The following is a 13406-nucleotide window of genomic DNA, read 5'->3' as shown; positions in this document are numbered from 1 at the left end:
TATACAAGGATAATATATGTGTTAGCACCCAGATCTAGTCCATCAGATCACATAAATATGAGTCATTATGATCCTGATCCAATATTAGTTCTCATCCATCAATACTGAAGCTAAACACAATCAACCAAACAGGATATGCAGAATACTAACACCTTTAAACTGTCATCAGAACCCATCAACAACCAGAACCACCCGTGACTTCAAATATCATAGCTCAAATTGTATACGCTACTACAATGAACCAAACCTGCATATATACGCGCTTACACCAAAGCCAACCCACGTACAGATCTATAAATATTCAAACATGACTTGCAGCGATTTCAAACTTAAGTTATACCCAGTTCAGATCATTTTTCAATATACAGATCTAGAATAAGCATAATCAAATATATAGAGATAGTTCATTTCAAACCATTTGATCCCGATCTATCCTTAGATCTTGTTCTCCATAAACTGGTGAGATCCCTCTTTAGCTCAGATCCAGATCTGCACCATAACCCAATCACAGTATTCCAGATCTAGCACTTTATCAGATATTCAATAATTCTGATAATTCAGATAATACTTTTCCAAATGATCTCCTTCCTCTTTTATAGCCTTAGTCCTTTCTCAATACCACAGTCCAAAACCATAGGATCAAAAAAACTATTGGACTAATACCATGAACCAACCATGAAAGTGCGTGAGATCAACCCTTTTGGATGCAATACCACGGGCCAAAACCATAGGATCAAAAATTGTCGAACTAATACCATGAACCAACCATGAAAGTGCGTGAGATCAACACTTTTGACGAGGTATCATGGTCCAAAGGTAAGTTCTCCAACATATATGTGCTTTTCCTTGCATGAAAGTGCGTGAACTTTTTCTCTACATGAAATAAACTTTTCTCTGCATAAAAGTGCGTGAACTTTTCTCTACATGAAATAAACTTTTCTCTGCATAAAAGTGCGTGAACTTTTCTCTACATGGAATAAACTTTTCTCTGCATAAAAGTGCGTGAAATTTTCTCTACATGGAATAAACTTTTCTCTACATTAAAGTGCGTGAACTTTTCTCTACATGAAGGAAACTTTGTTGCACTATAATTTATCAAATAGATTTGCTGCACTATAATTTATCATTTGTGTGATTTTCCATCAAGGACAACACTTGTCTCATAATGCCAACAATCTCCCCCTTTGGACTTGTCATACTGAGAATTGTCATCTGATATCTCTTCCGTAGATTCATCTAGATATATATATATATAAGTGAGTTGATCTTCTATGAGTTGTTTGCCATCAAGTACAACACATGCATCATAATGCCAACAATAATTAGGCCATCAAGGAGCGAGATGAGGCACTTTCACATAGACAATAGATAGAAGAGGCCACCAACAAAGCTTGTAGCAAGCTACCAGAGCTCCAGATCCAGACAGACGCAACACTCGAAGAGAAGTTGCAGAATCTTGCGGCAGCTATGAAAGAATCAAAGGCGGAAGTCCACAAAGTCAAATTTGAGTTGGAAATATAGATAGCAGAATTACAGATGAGGCTGCAGCCAACAACTCCACTAGAGGTTCACGAGCAACGTGAAGAAAATATCAAGGCTGCTATGGAGAATATAGCCACTACAGTCAAGGACTGTAGCCAGATCTTCAAAGACACTATGGAGATATGGGTCTTGCTGCAGGAGGACCCACATGTACAAAAGATACAGGCAAAGATCTATGACAAGCAGTAGCAGTTTGATGAAATATAAGTGACGGTGTGGACCCTAGCACCTGCACAACAGATTGCCCATCTCTAGGAGGGAAAGATTTTGCAGGGATAGATTGATGAGTTGCGTAGAAAAGAGAAAATCATTTTAGCATGGACGTAACCATGGGTCGATGAAGCCATTCAACTCTCATATATAGTGGAGAGCAAGCTGAAGATCATAAGGAAAACACAATGAACCATTAGTCTGGCGATAATAGGGTCGATGACAAAAAATATGGTAGAGGAAGTACGATAGGCTGCCACATAATGCGCAGAGACACTTCAGCCTTTGAAAGAGGCATACAACAGTCTCAAAGAAAATATTCAGGGCATACCAACTGAGTGACTCGGGACAATTCACACCTTTGTGTTGGGGGCATGTTGGGTAGGATCCCCCTAGGTCAAAATTTTGTCAAAGTTTTGTAAAGAGCATGCATTTTGAGGAGTGAAGCATGTTTTTCACAGTGTTTTAGGAGTCATAGGGGCTTTAAGGTGGGTTAAAGCCCCTTACTTCGTAAAAGGATGGGATTAATTTGTATGTTTTGAGTTCCGCCCATGGTTCGTGGACCCTGGTATTGTCAGAGAAAAATATATATAAAGGGTTGTCTTAGTAAGTGAAAGGTAATATTCCTTCATGGATATGTTTTTGATGTTTTGTCTATAATTTTCATATATTTCTATGTTAGAGTGAAGGAGATGGCTCCTGCAGGTATATGCACGGAGACATTGGTAAGTTTACAATTGTGTGCGCGGAGACCTTGGTAATTTTGCAGCGGTGTGCGCGGAGACCTTGGTAAGTTTGTATCTATGTGTGTGGACACCTTGGTAAGTCTACAACTGTGTGAACAGCCCCCTGCAGTTATGTATGCAGGGTAAGAAGGATTGTAATTGTGAAGATCTGAAGATAATAAATAATATTTTGAAGGTAGATCTGTGTACTTAAATTTGTACTTTACTTTATGCAATCATTGTTTACTTTTGGTGTCGCACGATAAAAGATAAGATCAAAATTAATATCCAAATTCAATTACTATTAATTATAGTTAAGATCCATTGATTTATGCACAATAGATAGAGTTTTAGATCTGCGAGTAGTCTTTTTATGAATATACCGGGTTTGGTCTAATATTAAATAAAATTGTGTAGCGCAGTAATAGATCTATAAGTAAGTCAGACCAAGTCAAGAGCCACACTCCATACCCTTCTGGATGCGGAAACCTGGCTCCAACATCCCCCAATATTGCCTCGGGTGAGACTGCGGTCTGTGCGAGAAAATTGTTGCATAAAGGGTCGGTGGTATAGGTTTTGTTGGTTGGCGCAACTAACTATGAACCTGGGTCTGAGTCTATCAAGCCAACAATTGGTACCATTTAAAATCATGACAAAAGTATGTCATTTTCAAAGTACTTCTAGTTGGGTTAGAGGAATTCTTAATAAAATTTTGGAAGGATCCTTAATATAAATAGGTATACCTGAAGATATAAATATTCAAATTAGAGGAAAGAAATTGGTGTTTCTCTTTTATCAATAGTGTAGATTAGCCAAATGATTTCACTAACATAACTAGTCATGTAAATATTATGGGTATGACCCTGAACATGGAATTTGAAGGTGAACATATTGATGTATGTGAAAATGCCAATTATGAAATCTCAAATCCCAACTAATAAGATCTCAAAAGAAGCTTTATACTATATTTGAACATCTGCAACACTAGATTGTTGCCATTTTATTGTTATTAAAGAGAAAGAGAAATCATAATTCACAAACTGGATTAGCTTAGCACAATAGGAATGGGAAAATATTGTGTACCTTGAATGTTTCCGTACAGTTTTTAATAATGTGAAGGACCAAAAGGGTTTCTGTAAAAGACAACAAGAATATGATTGACTAATTTGTCTCCCAACCATGATAGGATTGCTATCTCTATGGGGTTGTAAAATTTGAGGCAAAAATTCTATAGTTACCCTAAGATCCTCTACACATAATTAATAGAGATGAAGCTTCAAATACCCCCACTCACTTATCTAGTTTATTCATCTCAAACTCAATAATGTCTTTTGACTCCATCAAATAAAACTTTAATTTTGTTCTATATAAGAAGAATTTAACACATATATTTTTTATTTAAAATTTGCAACATTATAGTCAAAGGACAATAGCTTGAGTGGTAACTAATGGTTTAATTCCTCTTCCATCCAGGTTTTGTTCTCCAGAGACATGTTAGCCTGTGTGGAAAAACTTTGAACAACACTCTTATGGTTATTCATATAAATTATTCAAGTTATAGTTCATTTTGTTCAATGCTTAATAGGTGATTTTATAATCATGAAAAAGACCATCTTGTACATTTAATATAGGAACAACTCCATTTGTAAAGGGTTAGAAACTAATGGAATGGTACAAAAGTGACCATATTCAATATTTGATTGAGATTATTAACACAATAGAATCAACATTTCCCCACAATGAAATGAAACGAGAATATCCAATCTTTGACTGAGAACAAAATAGAATCAACATTTCCCCACATATAAATGATATGAGAATGTTCATCGTGACATGTCCATGGACGATGTAAGGTGCAGAATCAACTTTCATTGTGTAAAATTGTAATGGTTAATATTTATTGATATTAGCCAGTATTTTCCATTATAACAAATTGTTGCTTGCATCTCCCTTCATTAGCTTTGATGCCTCTCCAATTTCCTGTGATAGTAAACTAATTACTTTGCACAAACTAATCTGCTAGATTCTTGCCACTAAAAATATCTCATGCAATGTACCCATAAAATTGGTTGAAACCAAAATTGACTATTGGAGCAAAGGGTAAATCCCAAATACGAGATGGAACCTTGCTTATCATATTGTTATTATTTAGTCAGAAGTAGGTCAAACTCCAACAATTCCCATATCACTGGGTAATTCCCCCGTTGAAAAAGTTTCAAAGAGAAATAAAATACATCATGCCACCCACCTTACATGTATGAGGGGGAAGGGGACGACTGGGCTAGTTTCTAGACACATCAATGAACTAACCTAGACAATTAGCCCAAATTATAAGGCAAGGAACCAATGTGATTATTATTGTATAGAGATATTTTTATTCGAGACCTCATGGATCCTAATTCATTGGGTATTTGCGTAGACAACTTCATCTCAAATAACTAAATAGAAACAAGATTTTTCAAGGTACACAAATTGCATATTTTTCCAGATATCATATTAGTGAAGGAATCAAAGAACTGCGAGGACTAAAGATTCTTAAACACTTGGGGATTTAGCAAAACAAATTATTGTGGTAGAGTTATAATTGTCATAATTTATTAGTATTGGTTATTCCTGGAAGAATACCACCTCAAAAATACTTGAAAGATATCCAGATCAAGGATGTTACCTATGAATTCAAAAATGATTCCTTCCAAACTAGGGCTTGATGATTGTAGCAATGAAAGGCTGGAAAAGGTATCACGCCTTTGGGAATTTTGAGCCTCATCGAAGGAATTATCATTGAGGCTTAAATTCACGGTGCCACAACTACTCCTAATACACGTTGGTAGATTCAAAAGAACATCATTCCCTTGGATTTGATATTGTTGAATGTAGTACACCCACGTTTTTGCACAAGTGAGTGAGTGGAGAATTTGTATGAGGAGAGACAGGTATCTGATGCATTTGTTACATCTACTAAAATATTATTAAATTTAATAATGGAATTCATTATATCAATATCTAAAAAAATATCTCATGAACATTGTAACTATATCTAGGAATGTAGAAAATCAACTAGATAGTTTATCTATAAGACATGACATTGTATTATGTAAAACTTATAATAAAACATTCAAATTATGATGAAATCAAGGTTTTTGAAAAATAGTTTTTAAATAATATTAAAATAAATGTTTATTTTTCAAAGTCATAAATTTTTAAATTATATATATATATATATATATATATATTAAATTTAATATTGTAATTTATATTAGTTAATATTAAATTAATAATTAATATTAATTATGCTGATAGGTGTTTTCTCTGCAAGCTTGGGGTAAGAAAACACTGTTCGCCCTAACCAATCGCAGAGTGTTATTTTTCACCCACCTTCAGTAAAATAAAATTTGACATGTGGACTTTGATCACTTGGACTTTCCTCTATAATTTTCTTGCTCGGTTCTAGTGTTGGGGTTGGACATCGTTCCTCTCCATGCCTCTTATCTCCTCCCAATGCCTTGGAAGAGTTTTCTGCAATGATACTTGCAGCTCCCAGCTCCCACAATGCTTGAGAAGGGATTATTTTTCAAACCAGATATGCCACCCTTGGTCTCTGGATTATTGGATTGAAGGTATCTGAAGAATATGCGAGAAAACAAGCATCGTTCATGAATAGAGGTTCTCAATGAGGCTAATACATCTTGTTCGACCCCGAGAAGCACACCTTCAAAGATGAAGGGGAAGGAAAAGTGCAGATAAGATGGGGATGATGTTGTCAAATCAGACATAGTTCAAAGTTTGAAATCTGGAGTTATAATTCATATGGGTCTAGCTGAGACTATTTTTCTCTGGGCCCTTTTGCCTTGGCCTCTTGGGCACCTTCCTCAATTCTACTTTGGGCCCTTTCACCTCGGCCTCTTGGGAAAATTCCTTGTCAGACTCCAGCTGGGGTGATTATGCTTTGGGTCCTGTCGCCTCCTATTTCACCTTGTGATTTTCATAGTCTCATCAATTCAATCCAACCATAAGTGTTCATTCGTTAATTGAATGAATTAAATGTTGGGTACGCAGTTGAATATCCCCATCCTTGCACACCAATAGACTCAAGTTTATCGTCTTCCTTTGCCCCCGCATAATGCAGCTGGTTCCAGAGACATGTCAGATCTCAGAGGCTTGGAGAAAATTTAGATTCTCGACCATGGAAGTCGGGAAAAATGTGTACAAGGTATGACAAAAAAAAGAGAGAATTTTTCCCTTTAAGCCCTGAAGGTCATTCATGAAAATCACAACAAGCCATGAGTCGACATATAGTTTTAGAGATGGAAATTCTGAAGAATACAGAATCCCCATATAGAGTGAAATGCTACCAGATTTTAGAGTACATGGATGAAGGTTCATTAGAGAAAAGGAAATCCAAGATGATGTCTGAGAGGTTCTTGTTTGATCTGTAAATTGTCGTGGATATTCCACTGAACAATTCGTAACAACAGATCTGATAATATTATATTAAAAAATCTAAGATTCTACACTATTACAGTTTTATTAAACTTTAAGATTTGTAGGTTTAACTGTAATTAGTGCATGTATGCGAATATAAATTATGCATAAAAGTCGATAACGACAAAATAATCTCACACACACATATGACACAAGATATGCTCTCTGGGAAACCCTTTCGGGAGAAAACCCAGCTGGAAAGTGAGGTCGCTTCACTCTCTTTCTCTATCTGGAAATATGGTTGTAGGTACAAAGAAGTAATGTATGTGGCATGTGGGCTACTATAGCGCACACATCCTCTATGTGTGCTCTACCTCCTATCTCTCATGGCTATCTTTTCTATGCTATGGAAAAAAATTCTCTCGAAAGAATGGAATGCCTCTTCCTCCTAGTGGCCCAGTTATAACACAACCTGATAGCCTACTAGTGGTTAATTTTGACTACATCAACTCTTTACTAGAGTTAAAAAATAGACTCTTCTAGAGTCTTTTAAATCAAAAACATGTAGCTATCCCTTTTCCATGAATAATGGGGGCTGACATGACATTCCTCAACTATAGCTATGAAAACAAGAAGGTAAACTTCTGAGTGGCAATAATTTTTCATATGGACTCTAATTGACACAATTCTTGCACCATTGGAAATCTCTCTATGTGTAGAATAACATGAAAAGGTGCTCCAGTAAGGAGAAAACTTTTACCCCCAAAGAACATTGTTTGAATACTCAAAACACTCCCGGAAGGTTTTTCCAAACTGGGTCCCGCCAGTAAAAACAGCCCCATGAGCTAATTCCTCCACTTTTTCCACTCCTAATGCATCAATATGGATGAAAAATAATATAATGATCCAATCTGGATCACACCTCCCCATTTTGAGAGGCTTTTGGTCCCGAAAAGCTTTTATTGAATGAGGTGAGAAAATGTTTCCTCCACCTTCTCTCTAGTGTACCATTTAGCTTTGCCTGGAAGTTGTCCCTTCAACCTAATCTACCAAAGGTCTTGCTTCCCTTGTCTTTTAATTCTGGACCTCTTTTACAAAACTGTATCTTCTGTCAACTTTGCCTAAGCGTCTAGTGCCAAATCCTCCACAGAAGGTAGGACGTGTTCCTCTTCCTGGTCTAGCATGGAAGGCTCATAGAATTTAAAATTATCCACACTCACAACTAAGTAAATGCGCATATATGGTCGTAGATTGAGTCGATAGGCGTTATCACCCATATTTTCTAGTATCTCAAAGGGATTATATCTGAGAGCCTTGATTTTCTTACCAGGCCCCTACAGCCTCTCCTTATTCAACTGTAGCTATACTTTGTCTCCCACCTTGAATGTTTTCTCTGTTATGTGCTAATCATGCATGGTCTTATACTTCTCCCACGACTTATGTAGTGTTTCTTATACCTGTAGATGGATTTTCCTAATCTTCTCTATAAATTTTTTAGCCCTCAAATCATCTCCTATAAGATCTTCCTTCACTCCTCCTTGTTGCCCATATGCAATATCCAAAGGTGAAGGTGGAAAATATCCAAAACAAATCTTAAATGGCGACTTTTCTATAGAAGTGTGGATTGCTCTATTATAAGAATGTTGTGTATATACCATATTTCCATCCCGGGTCTTTGGTTGCTTCTAGTTGTAACCCCTTAGTAGCTCCACCAAATTCTTGTTGACTACTTTTATCTGCCCATCTATCTATGGATGGAATGTTGTAGATATCTTCAACTTTGTGTCCGTCTTCTCCCACAATGTAGTCTAAAATGCACTGATAAGTCTTGTATCTCTATCTGAAATGATACTCCTTGGTATCACAAAGTGCAACCAAACTTGTCCAAAGAACAAGTTTGTTGCATCTTGTCTGTTGATGGTCTTTTTACAGCGCATCAAAACACACATATTATTGAACCTGTCAACTACCATGAACAGGTAGTCATGTCCCTTCCTAGTTGTCAGTAACCCTCCCACAAAGTCCATGGAAATTCTTTCCCAAGGACGTGTTATCACCCCAAGAAACTCTCCTAGGTTGTATCTCGGAGATTCTCGGGAACATTACAAACTCAACTTAATGTTGGAAATGGATGAATGGAAGGAATGATGCTTGTTCAAGCCAGATAACCACTTCTACTATGCTTAACTCCAGACATGGGTGAACACCCCCAGACTACAAGGCTTTAGACCACCAATTACTCACAGTTTGAGGATTAGGTGAGTATGGAGAATACTGACCACACCAGCAGATGCACAGGACCCTGTGATGGCCGGCTGCAACCAGTAAAGAGGTCTGCAAATCTATTTCCTAATGCACAGACAGGATGACAGCTCTCTGGCACTAAGTAAATAGAAACCTGCATAACACATTCAATGATACATACTAGACTTCAACACAGAGGTGGGATGACAACCCCTCTAATGCTAAATATCAAGAGCACATGAACAAATGCATAACAGGCACAACCTAGAATAGAATAGAAGTGGAAAGTGAGCAATTAACAGCAAAATAAGCTTGTATTAGCTGAAAATAAAGACCAGACGCTGCAAGTATCAAAGTAGTTACAGTGTGCAGAAGTTGAACTTTACATCAAAACAACAATCATCAACAATTACATCTGTGTTCTGGGTATATATAGAGTTTCATTACAAAGATATTTTGCTATTCTAGGCGTGGAGGGGTCATAATTGACCACCAACCGCTTTAACTGTCTGATGGAGTCTTTGGTACAATTAGTTTGCTTCAGTGAACAAATTTGATCTTTTCGGATGCTCTGCTATCCTTCTCGAACAGGTGGAGTATCGTATGGATGAAATTCCATAACTGCTGAATGCATTTAACTGCTTGAGGCTTGTCCTTTTCCTTATCAACCATACTATTTGTTGAATGCGGTGGTTGAAGAGTAATTGCGCAGAATGGTGAAACATTGGCCACCTTCTTCCTTCGGATGCACGGGACAGGCTATGGACACAAATGGTATGGCAGAGGCATGAGTATGACGGGAACAAATATCAACCGTTGGATCGCGCAAATGAACAACGGATAAGGGACAGCGGGAGAAATTGGGAGAAACTGGAGCAGACAATCGTCAGTCGTTGGATCCCGTGTGGGCAGATCCAATGGCTATCGGGGGGAAAGGTGCATGGGGAGATAACGCGTGTGGACGGGAAAATGGCGGTAAGCAGTATGTATCGCATTACTTTTGGTGAGTGAGCGGTAAAGGCACGCGGGCTCACAATTCCATTAGAACTGTGACGCGTGGCAGACAAGAACGAGCAAAAACCACTTTATCATGAGCTAACGCACGGGTGACTTGCGGGAGAGGGAGGAGCGAATGATGTTGGATCAAATGAATGGTCGGCAGAGATCTGTTGGCAGGAGGTATCGGGAGATATGGGATCAGGATGGACGAGGGCCATTGGATCACATGCGGGCGAATCAGATGGTGGAGGAGCGATCGCAATATCGCATCGGTAGAAGACAAGGGGGTGTAGCCGAATACACATGGATGTGATTGCGATCATCGACTGAAGCCTAGACTCGATAAAGGAATTAGCTACAGTTTATAATCATATCGGATCCAATAGGGGCAATCGGTAATCGGCCATCGGCGATGTTATAGACATGGCTTAAAACGGACCTCCTGAAAGCTGCGATTGCAATTGTGGCGGAAGGTCGTATGGGCGCGGGTTCATGGGTTAAGAGACCGGGGCTTAAGGTTTAAAAGGGCGATTTTGCAGAGTTTATATGAAAAACAGAGGAAACAGAGCTGAAGAAGGATAAGCGGGATAGGGGTAGAAAGGAGATAGTGACTGATGCAGAATCCTTCTGCGCACAACCAAACAGAGCAAGCCTATCTCTGACCTTAGAGAATCATCGTTGTATAGCAGAGCTAATACAGGTTGCTTCTGGGGATGAGATCCTCCCTGTGAGGTCTCAAGAACTGCAGATCAATGCCTTCATGAAAAATAAGCTTAAAAACATTGCCTAGTATTCCATTGGGCATGGAGTCTAATTAGGTCTATGCTAAAACCTGTAAAAAAAAAAAAACATGCTTTCAATCATTCAGGCTTGGAAACCTTAAACAACATAAATCTTCAAAAATTGGCCATCTACTGGACCATCAAAATTGTTTCCCATCCTCACGGCCGGCCTATCTGCTGGTTCATCAAAGATCTGCAAAATTGGGTTGATTTGATCCTCTACCTCAAAGAGTTTGGGGCATTCGACCTTATCAAGCAGAGATGGCTTATATTTCACCCCCTCTTTGTATGCTCTCATCCTTGGATGTTGCTCATGGGAGCCTTTGTACACCTACTGAACAACAATGATTGCTGTGTACTTGCCTGTGTCATTTGTGGCCTGCACAATTAATATGAATGGTGAACAATTGTATTCTTGTTCAGGTGACACAAAGACTTCATCTGCTCCTACATCTTCCTTAGAACAGTCCACATCCAAGGAGTTGTCCCAAAACTGTGCATCTTCTTCCTTTGTGATCTGGCAAACTGCCATTTCAAGCTGTGTGGAGGCCAACTGGGTAGGCTTCGGAATATCAAGACTGAGATTATCCATATCAGCCTTGGGCATTGAATTGCGACTTGCTCTAGTGCCTAATGGGAAATTATGAGGGGTTGTCACTTGGACAGACAGAGAAGCAAAAGATGATGGGGAGCTTTCTTCTCCCTTTTTGATCACTGGACTGGGATAACAACAGGTTGGCTAGTTTGCAGATTTGCATAGTCATTAGAAGATGCGCTGGCTTTAGGCTCAGATTCTTTGAGGATGGTAGGAACTGCTGTTGGTTTCTTCTGCTGATAAGCTTGTTGTTCTGCAGGTACAACAAACTCACGAGCAGTACTGTTGGAAGTAATACTGAGAGGGGGGGGGGTGAATCAGTATTATCAAATCAACAATAAATTTTTCATTTCCATATTGAGATTCATATACGCTACTTCAGTTAAGGAAAACCGCGTGTAAACGCAATTGCGTGTAATGCAACAAGCATATATCCAGTAAACTTATGATTCAGTTACTTGATCCTTAATGAGTGCATCAGAACATTATTAACCATATGAACAGTAAATAGGAGTAGTAAAATAGAATAGATCATCAAACACATGAACACCATGATGTAAGGTGGAAACCCAATGTGGGTGAAAACCACCTGCTGCAAGTCGTCTCAATCTTTTTTCTAATAAGAAACTTCTTTTTACAATGGTTCTGTACTGGTGCAGTCTTATACCTGTACTCAAGCTTCTACCTACAGAAGGCTTCAACCTTCTCTCGTTCTCAGACTCTCCTGGAAGGGAGCTACAACCCCCTTAGCTCTTGTACTAGCTGATCCATTTACTAGTATGTAGGTGCCGACCTACTGAAATGCTCCAACCTCTACTCGTTTTCCAGCTGCTACTGGAAGGGAGCTACCACCCCCTTAGATCTTGTACCAGCTGATGTACTAGTACGTAGATGCCGACCTACAGAAGGCTACAACCTTCGCTTTCTTCCTCCAGGTACCACGTTTCATACATTTTCAGATTGGATACCCCTGAAGCACAACACCATAATCTGAAGGCCACGTTTCATCCAATTTTCATACTGGACCCATCAATATCATTGAAGCACACAATCAATAAACACTAGCATCATCAATCTCTGAATCACCCAATACTGAATCAATGAAACCCTGTTAACAAAATGCAGTCACCAGAACACAAAGCAGAACACTAAAATCTTCAACAATATTCAAAACCAACTGTATCATAAAAATTCATGCATCAGAGTGCATACGCTACTTGGAAGTGCCGAACCAGCGTGTATACACAACTTCGCCAAAGAGAACCAGCGTATATGTCATCAATTTACTTACTTATAACTCGCTGCACTTCCTGACTTTAGACATTCCTAGATCATTACATATATAAGGATAATACATATGTTAGCAACCAGATCTAGTTCATTAGATCACATAAAGATAAGTCATTATGATCCTGATCCATTATAGATCTCATCCATCAATACTGAAGCTAAACAATATCAACCAATCTGAATATGCAGAATACTGACACCAATAAACAGTAATCAGAACTCATGAACAACCAGAACACGTGTAACTTCAAACATCATAGCTCATATGGTATACGCTACTTAGATGTATCTAACCTACATATGTACGCTCTTTTATCATAGTCAACTAGCGTATACATCTGTAAATATTCATTCATGAGTTGCAGCTATTTCAACCTTAAGTTATACCCAGATCAGATAATTACATGCATTAGTATACAGATATAGAATAAACATGATCAAACCATATAGAGATGATTCATTCCAAGCCATTAGATCTCGATCTATCCTTAGATCTTGTTCTCCATCAACCGCTGAGATTCCTCCTTAGCTCAAATCAAGCAAAGCATCATGAACCCATAACCTGCATACTGGATCTCATACTTCATCAGATATTCA

The 13406-nt window shown here is 38.3% G+C and overlaps 1 pseudogene; it reads left to right on the top strand.

The window, feature by feature from the left end:
* LOC149201264 (mitogen-activated protein kinase kinase 9-like) overlaps positions 1-13406 on the top strand; it is a 41614-nt pseudogene that overhangs the window by 11304 nt on the left and 16904 nt on the right.

This window comes from Pinus tabuliformis, chromosome 2_1, assembly GCF_031772625.1.
Source record: "Pinus tabuliformis cultivar Carrire ecotype Pingquan chromosome 2_1, CPIR1, whole genome shotgun sequence".
NCBI lineage: Eukaryota > Viridiplantae > Streptophyta > Pinopsida > Pinales > Pinaceae > Pinus > Pinus tabuliformis.
Note: the sequence above shows the minus strand (reverse complement) of the source record. Positions and strands in the feature narration are given on the sequence as shown.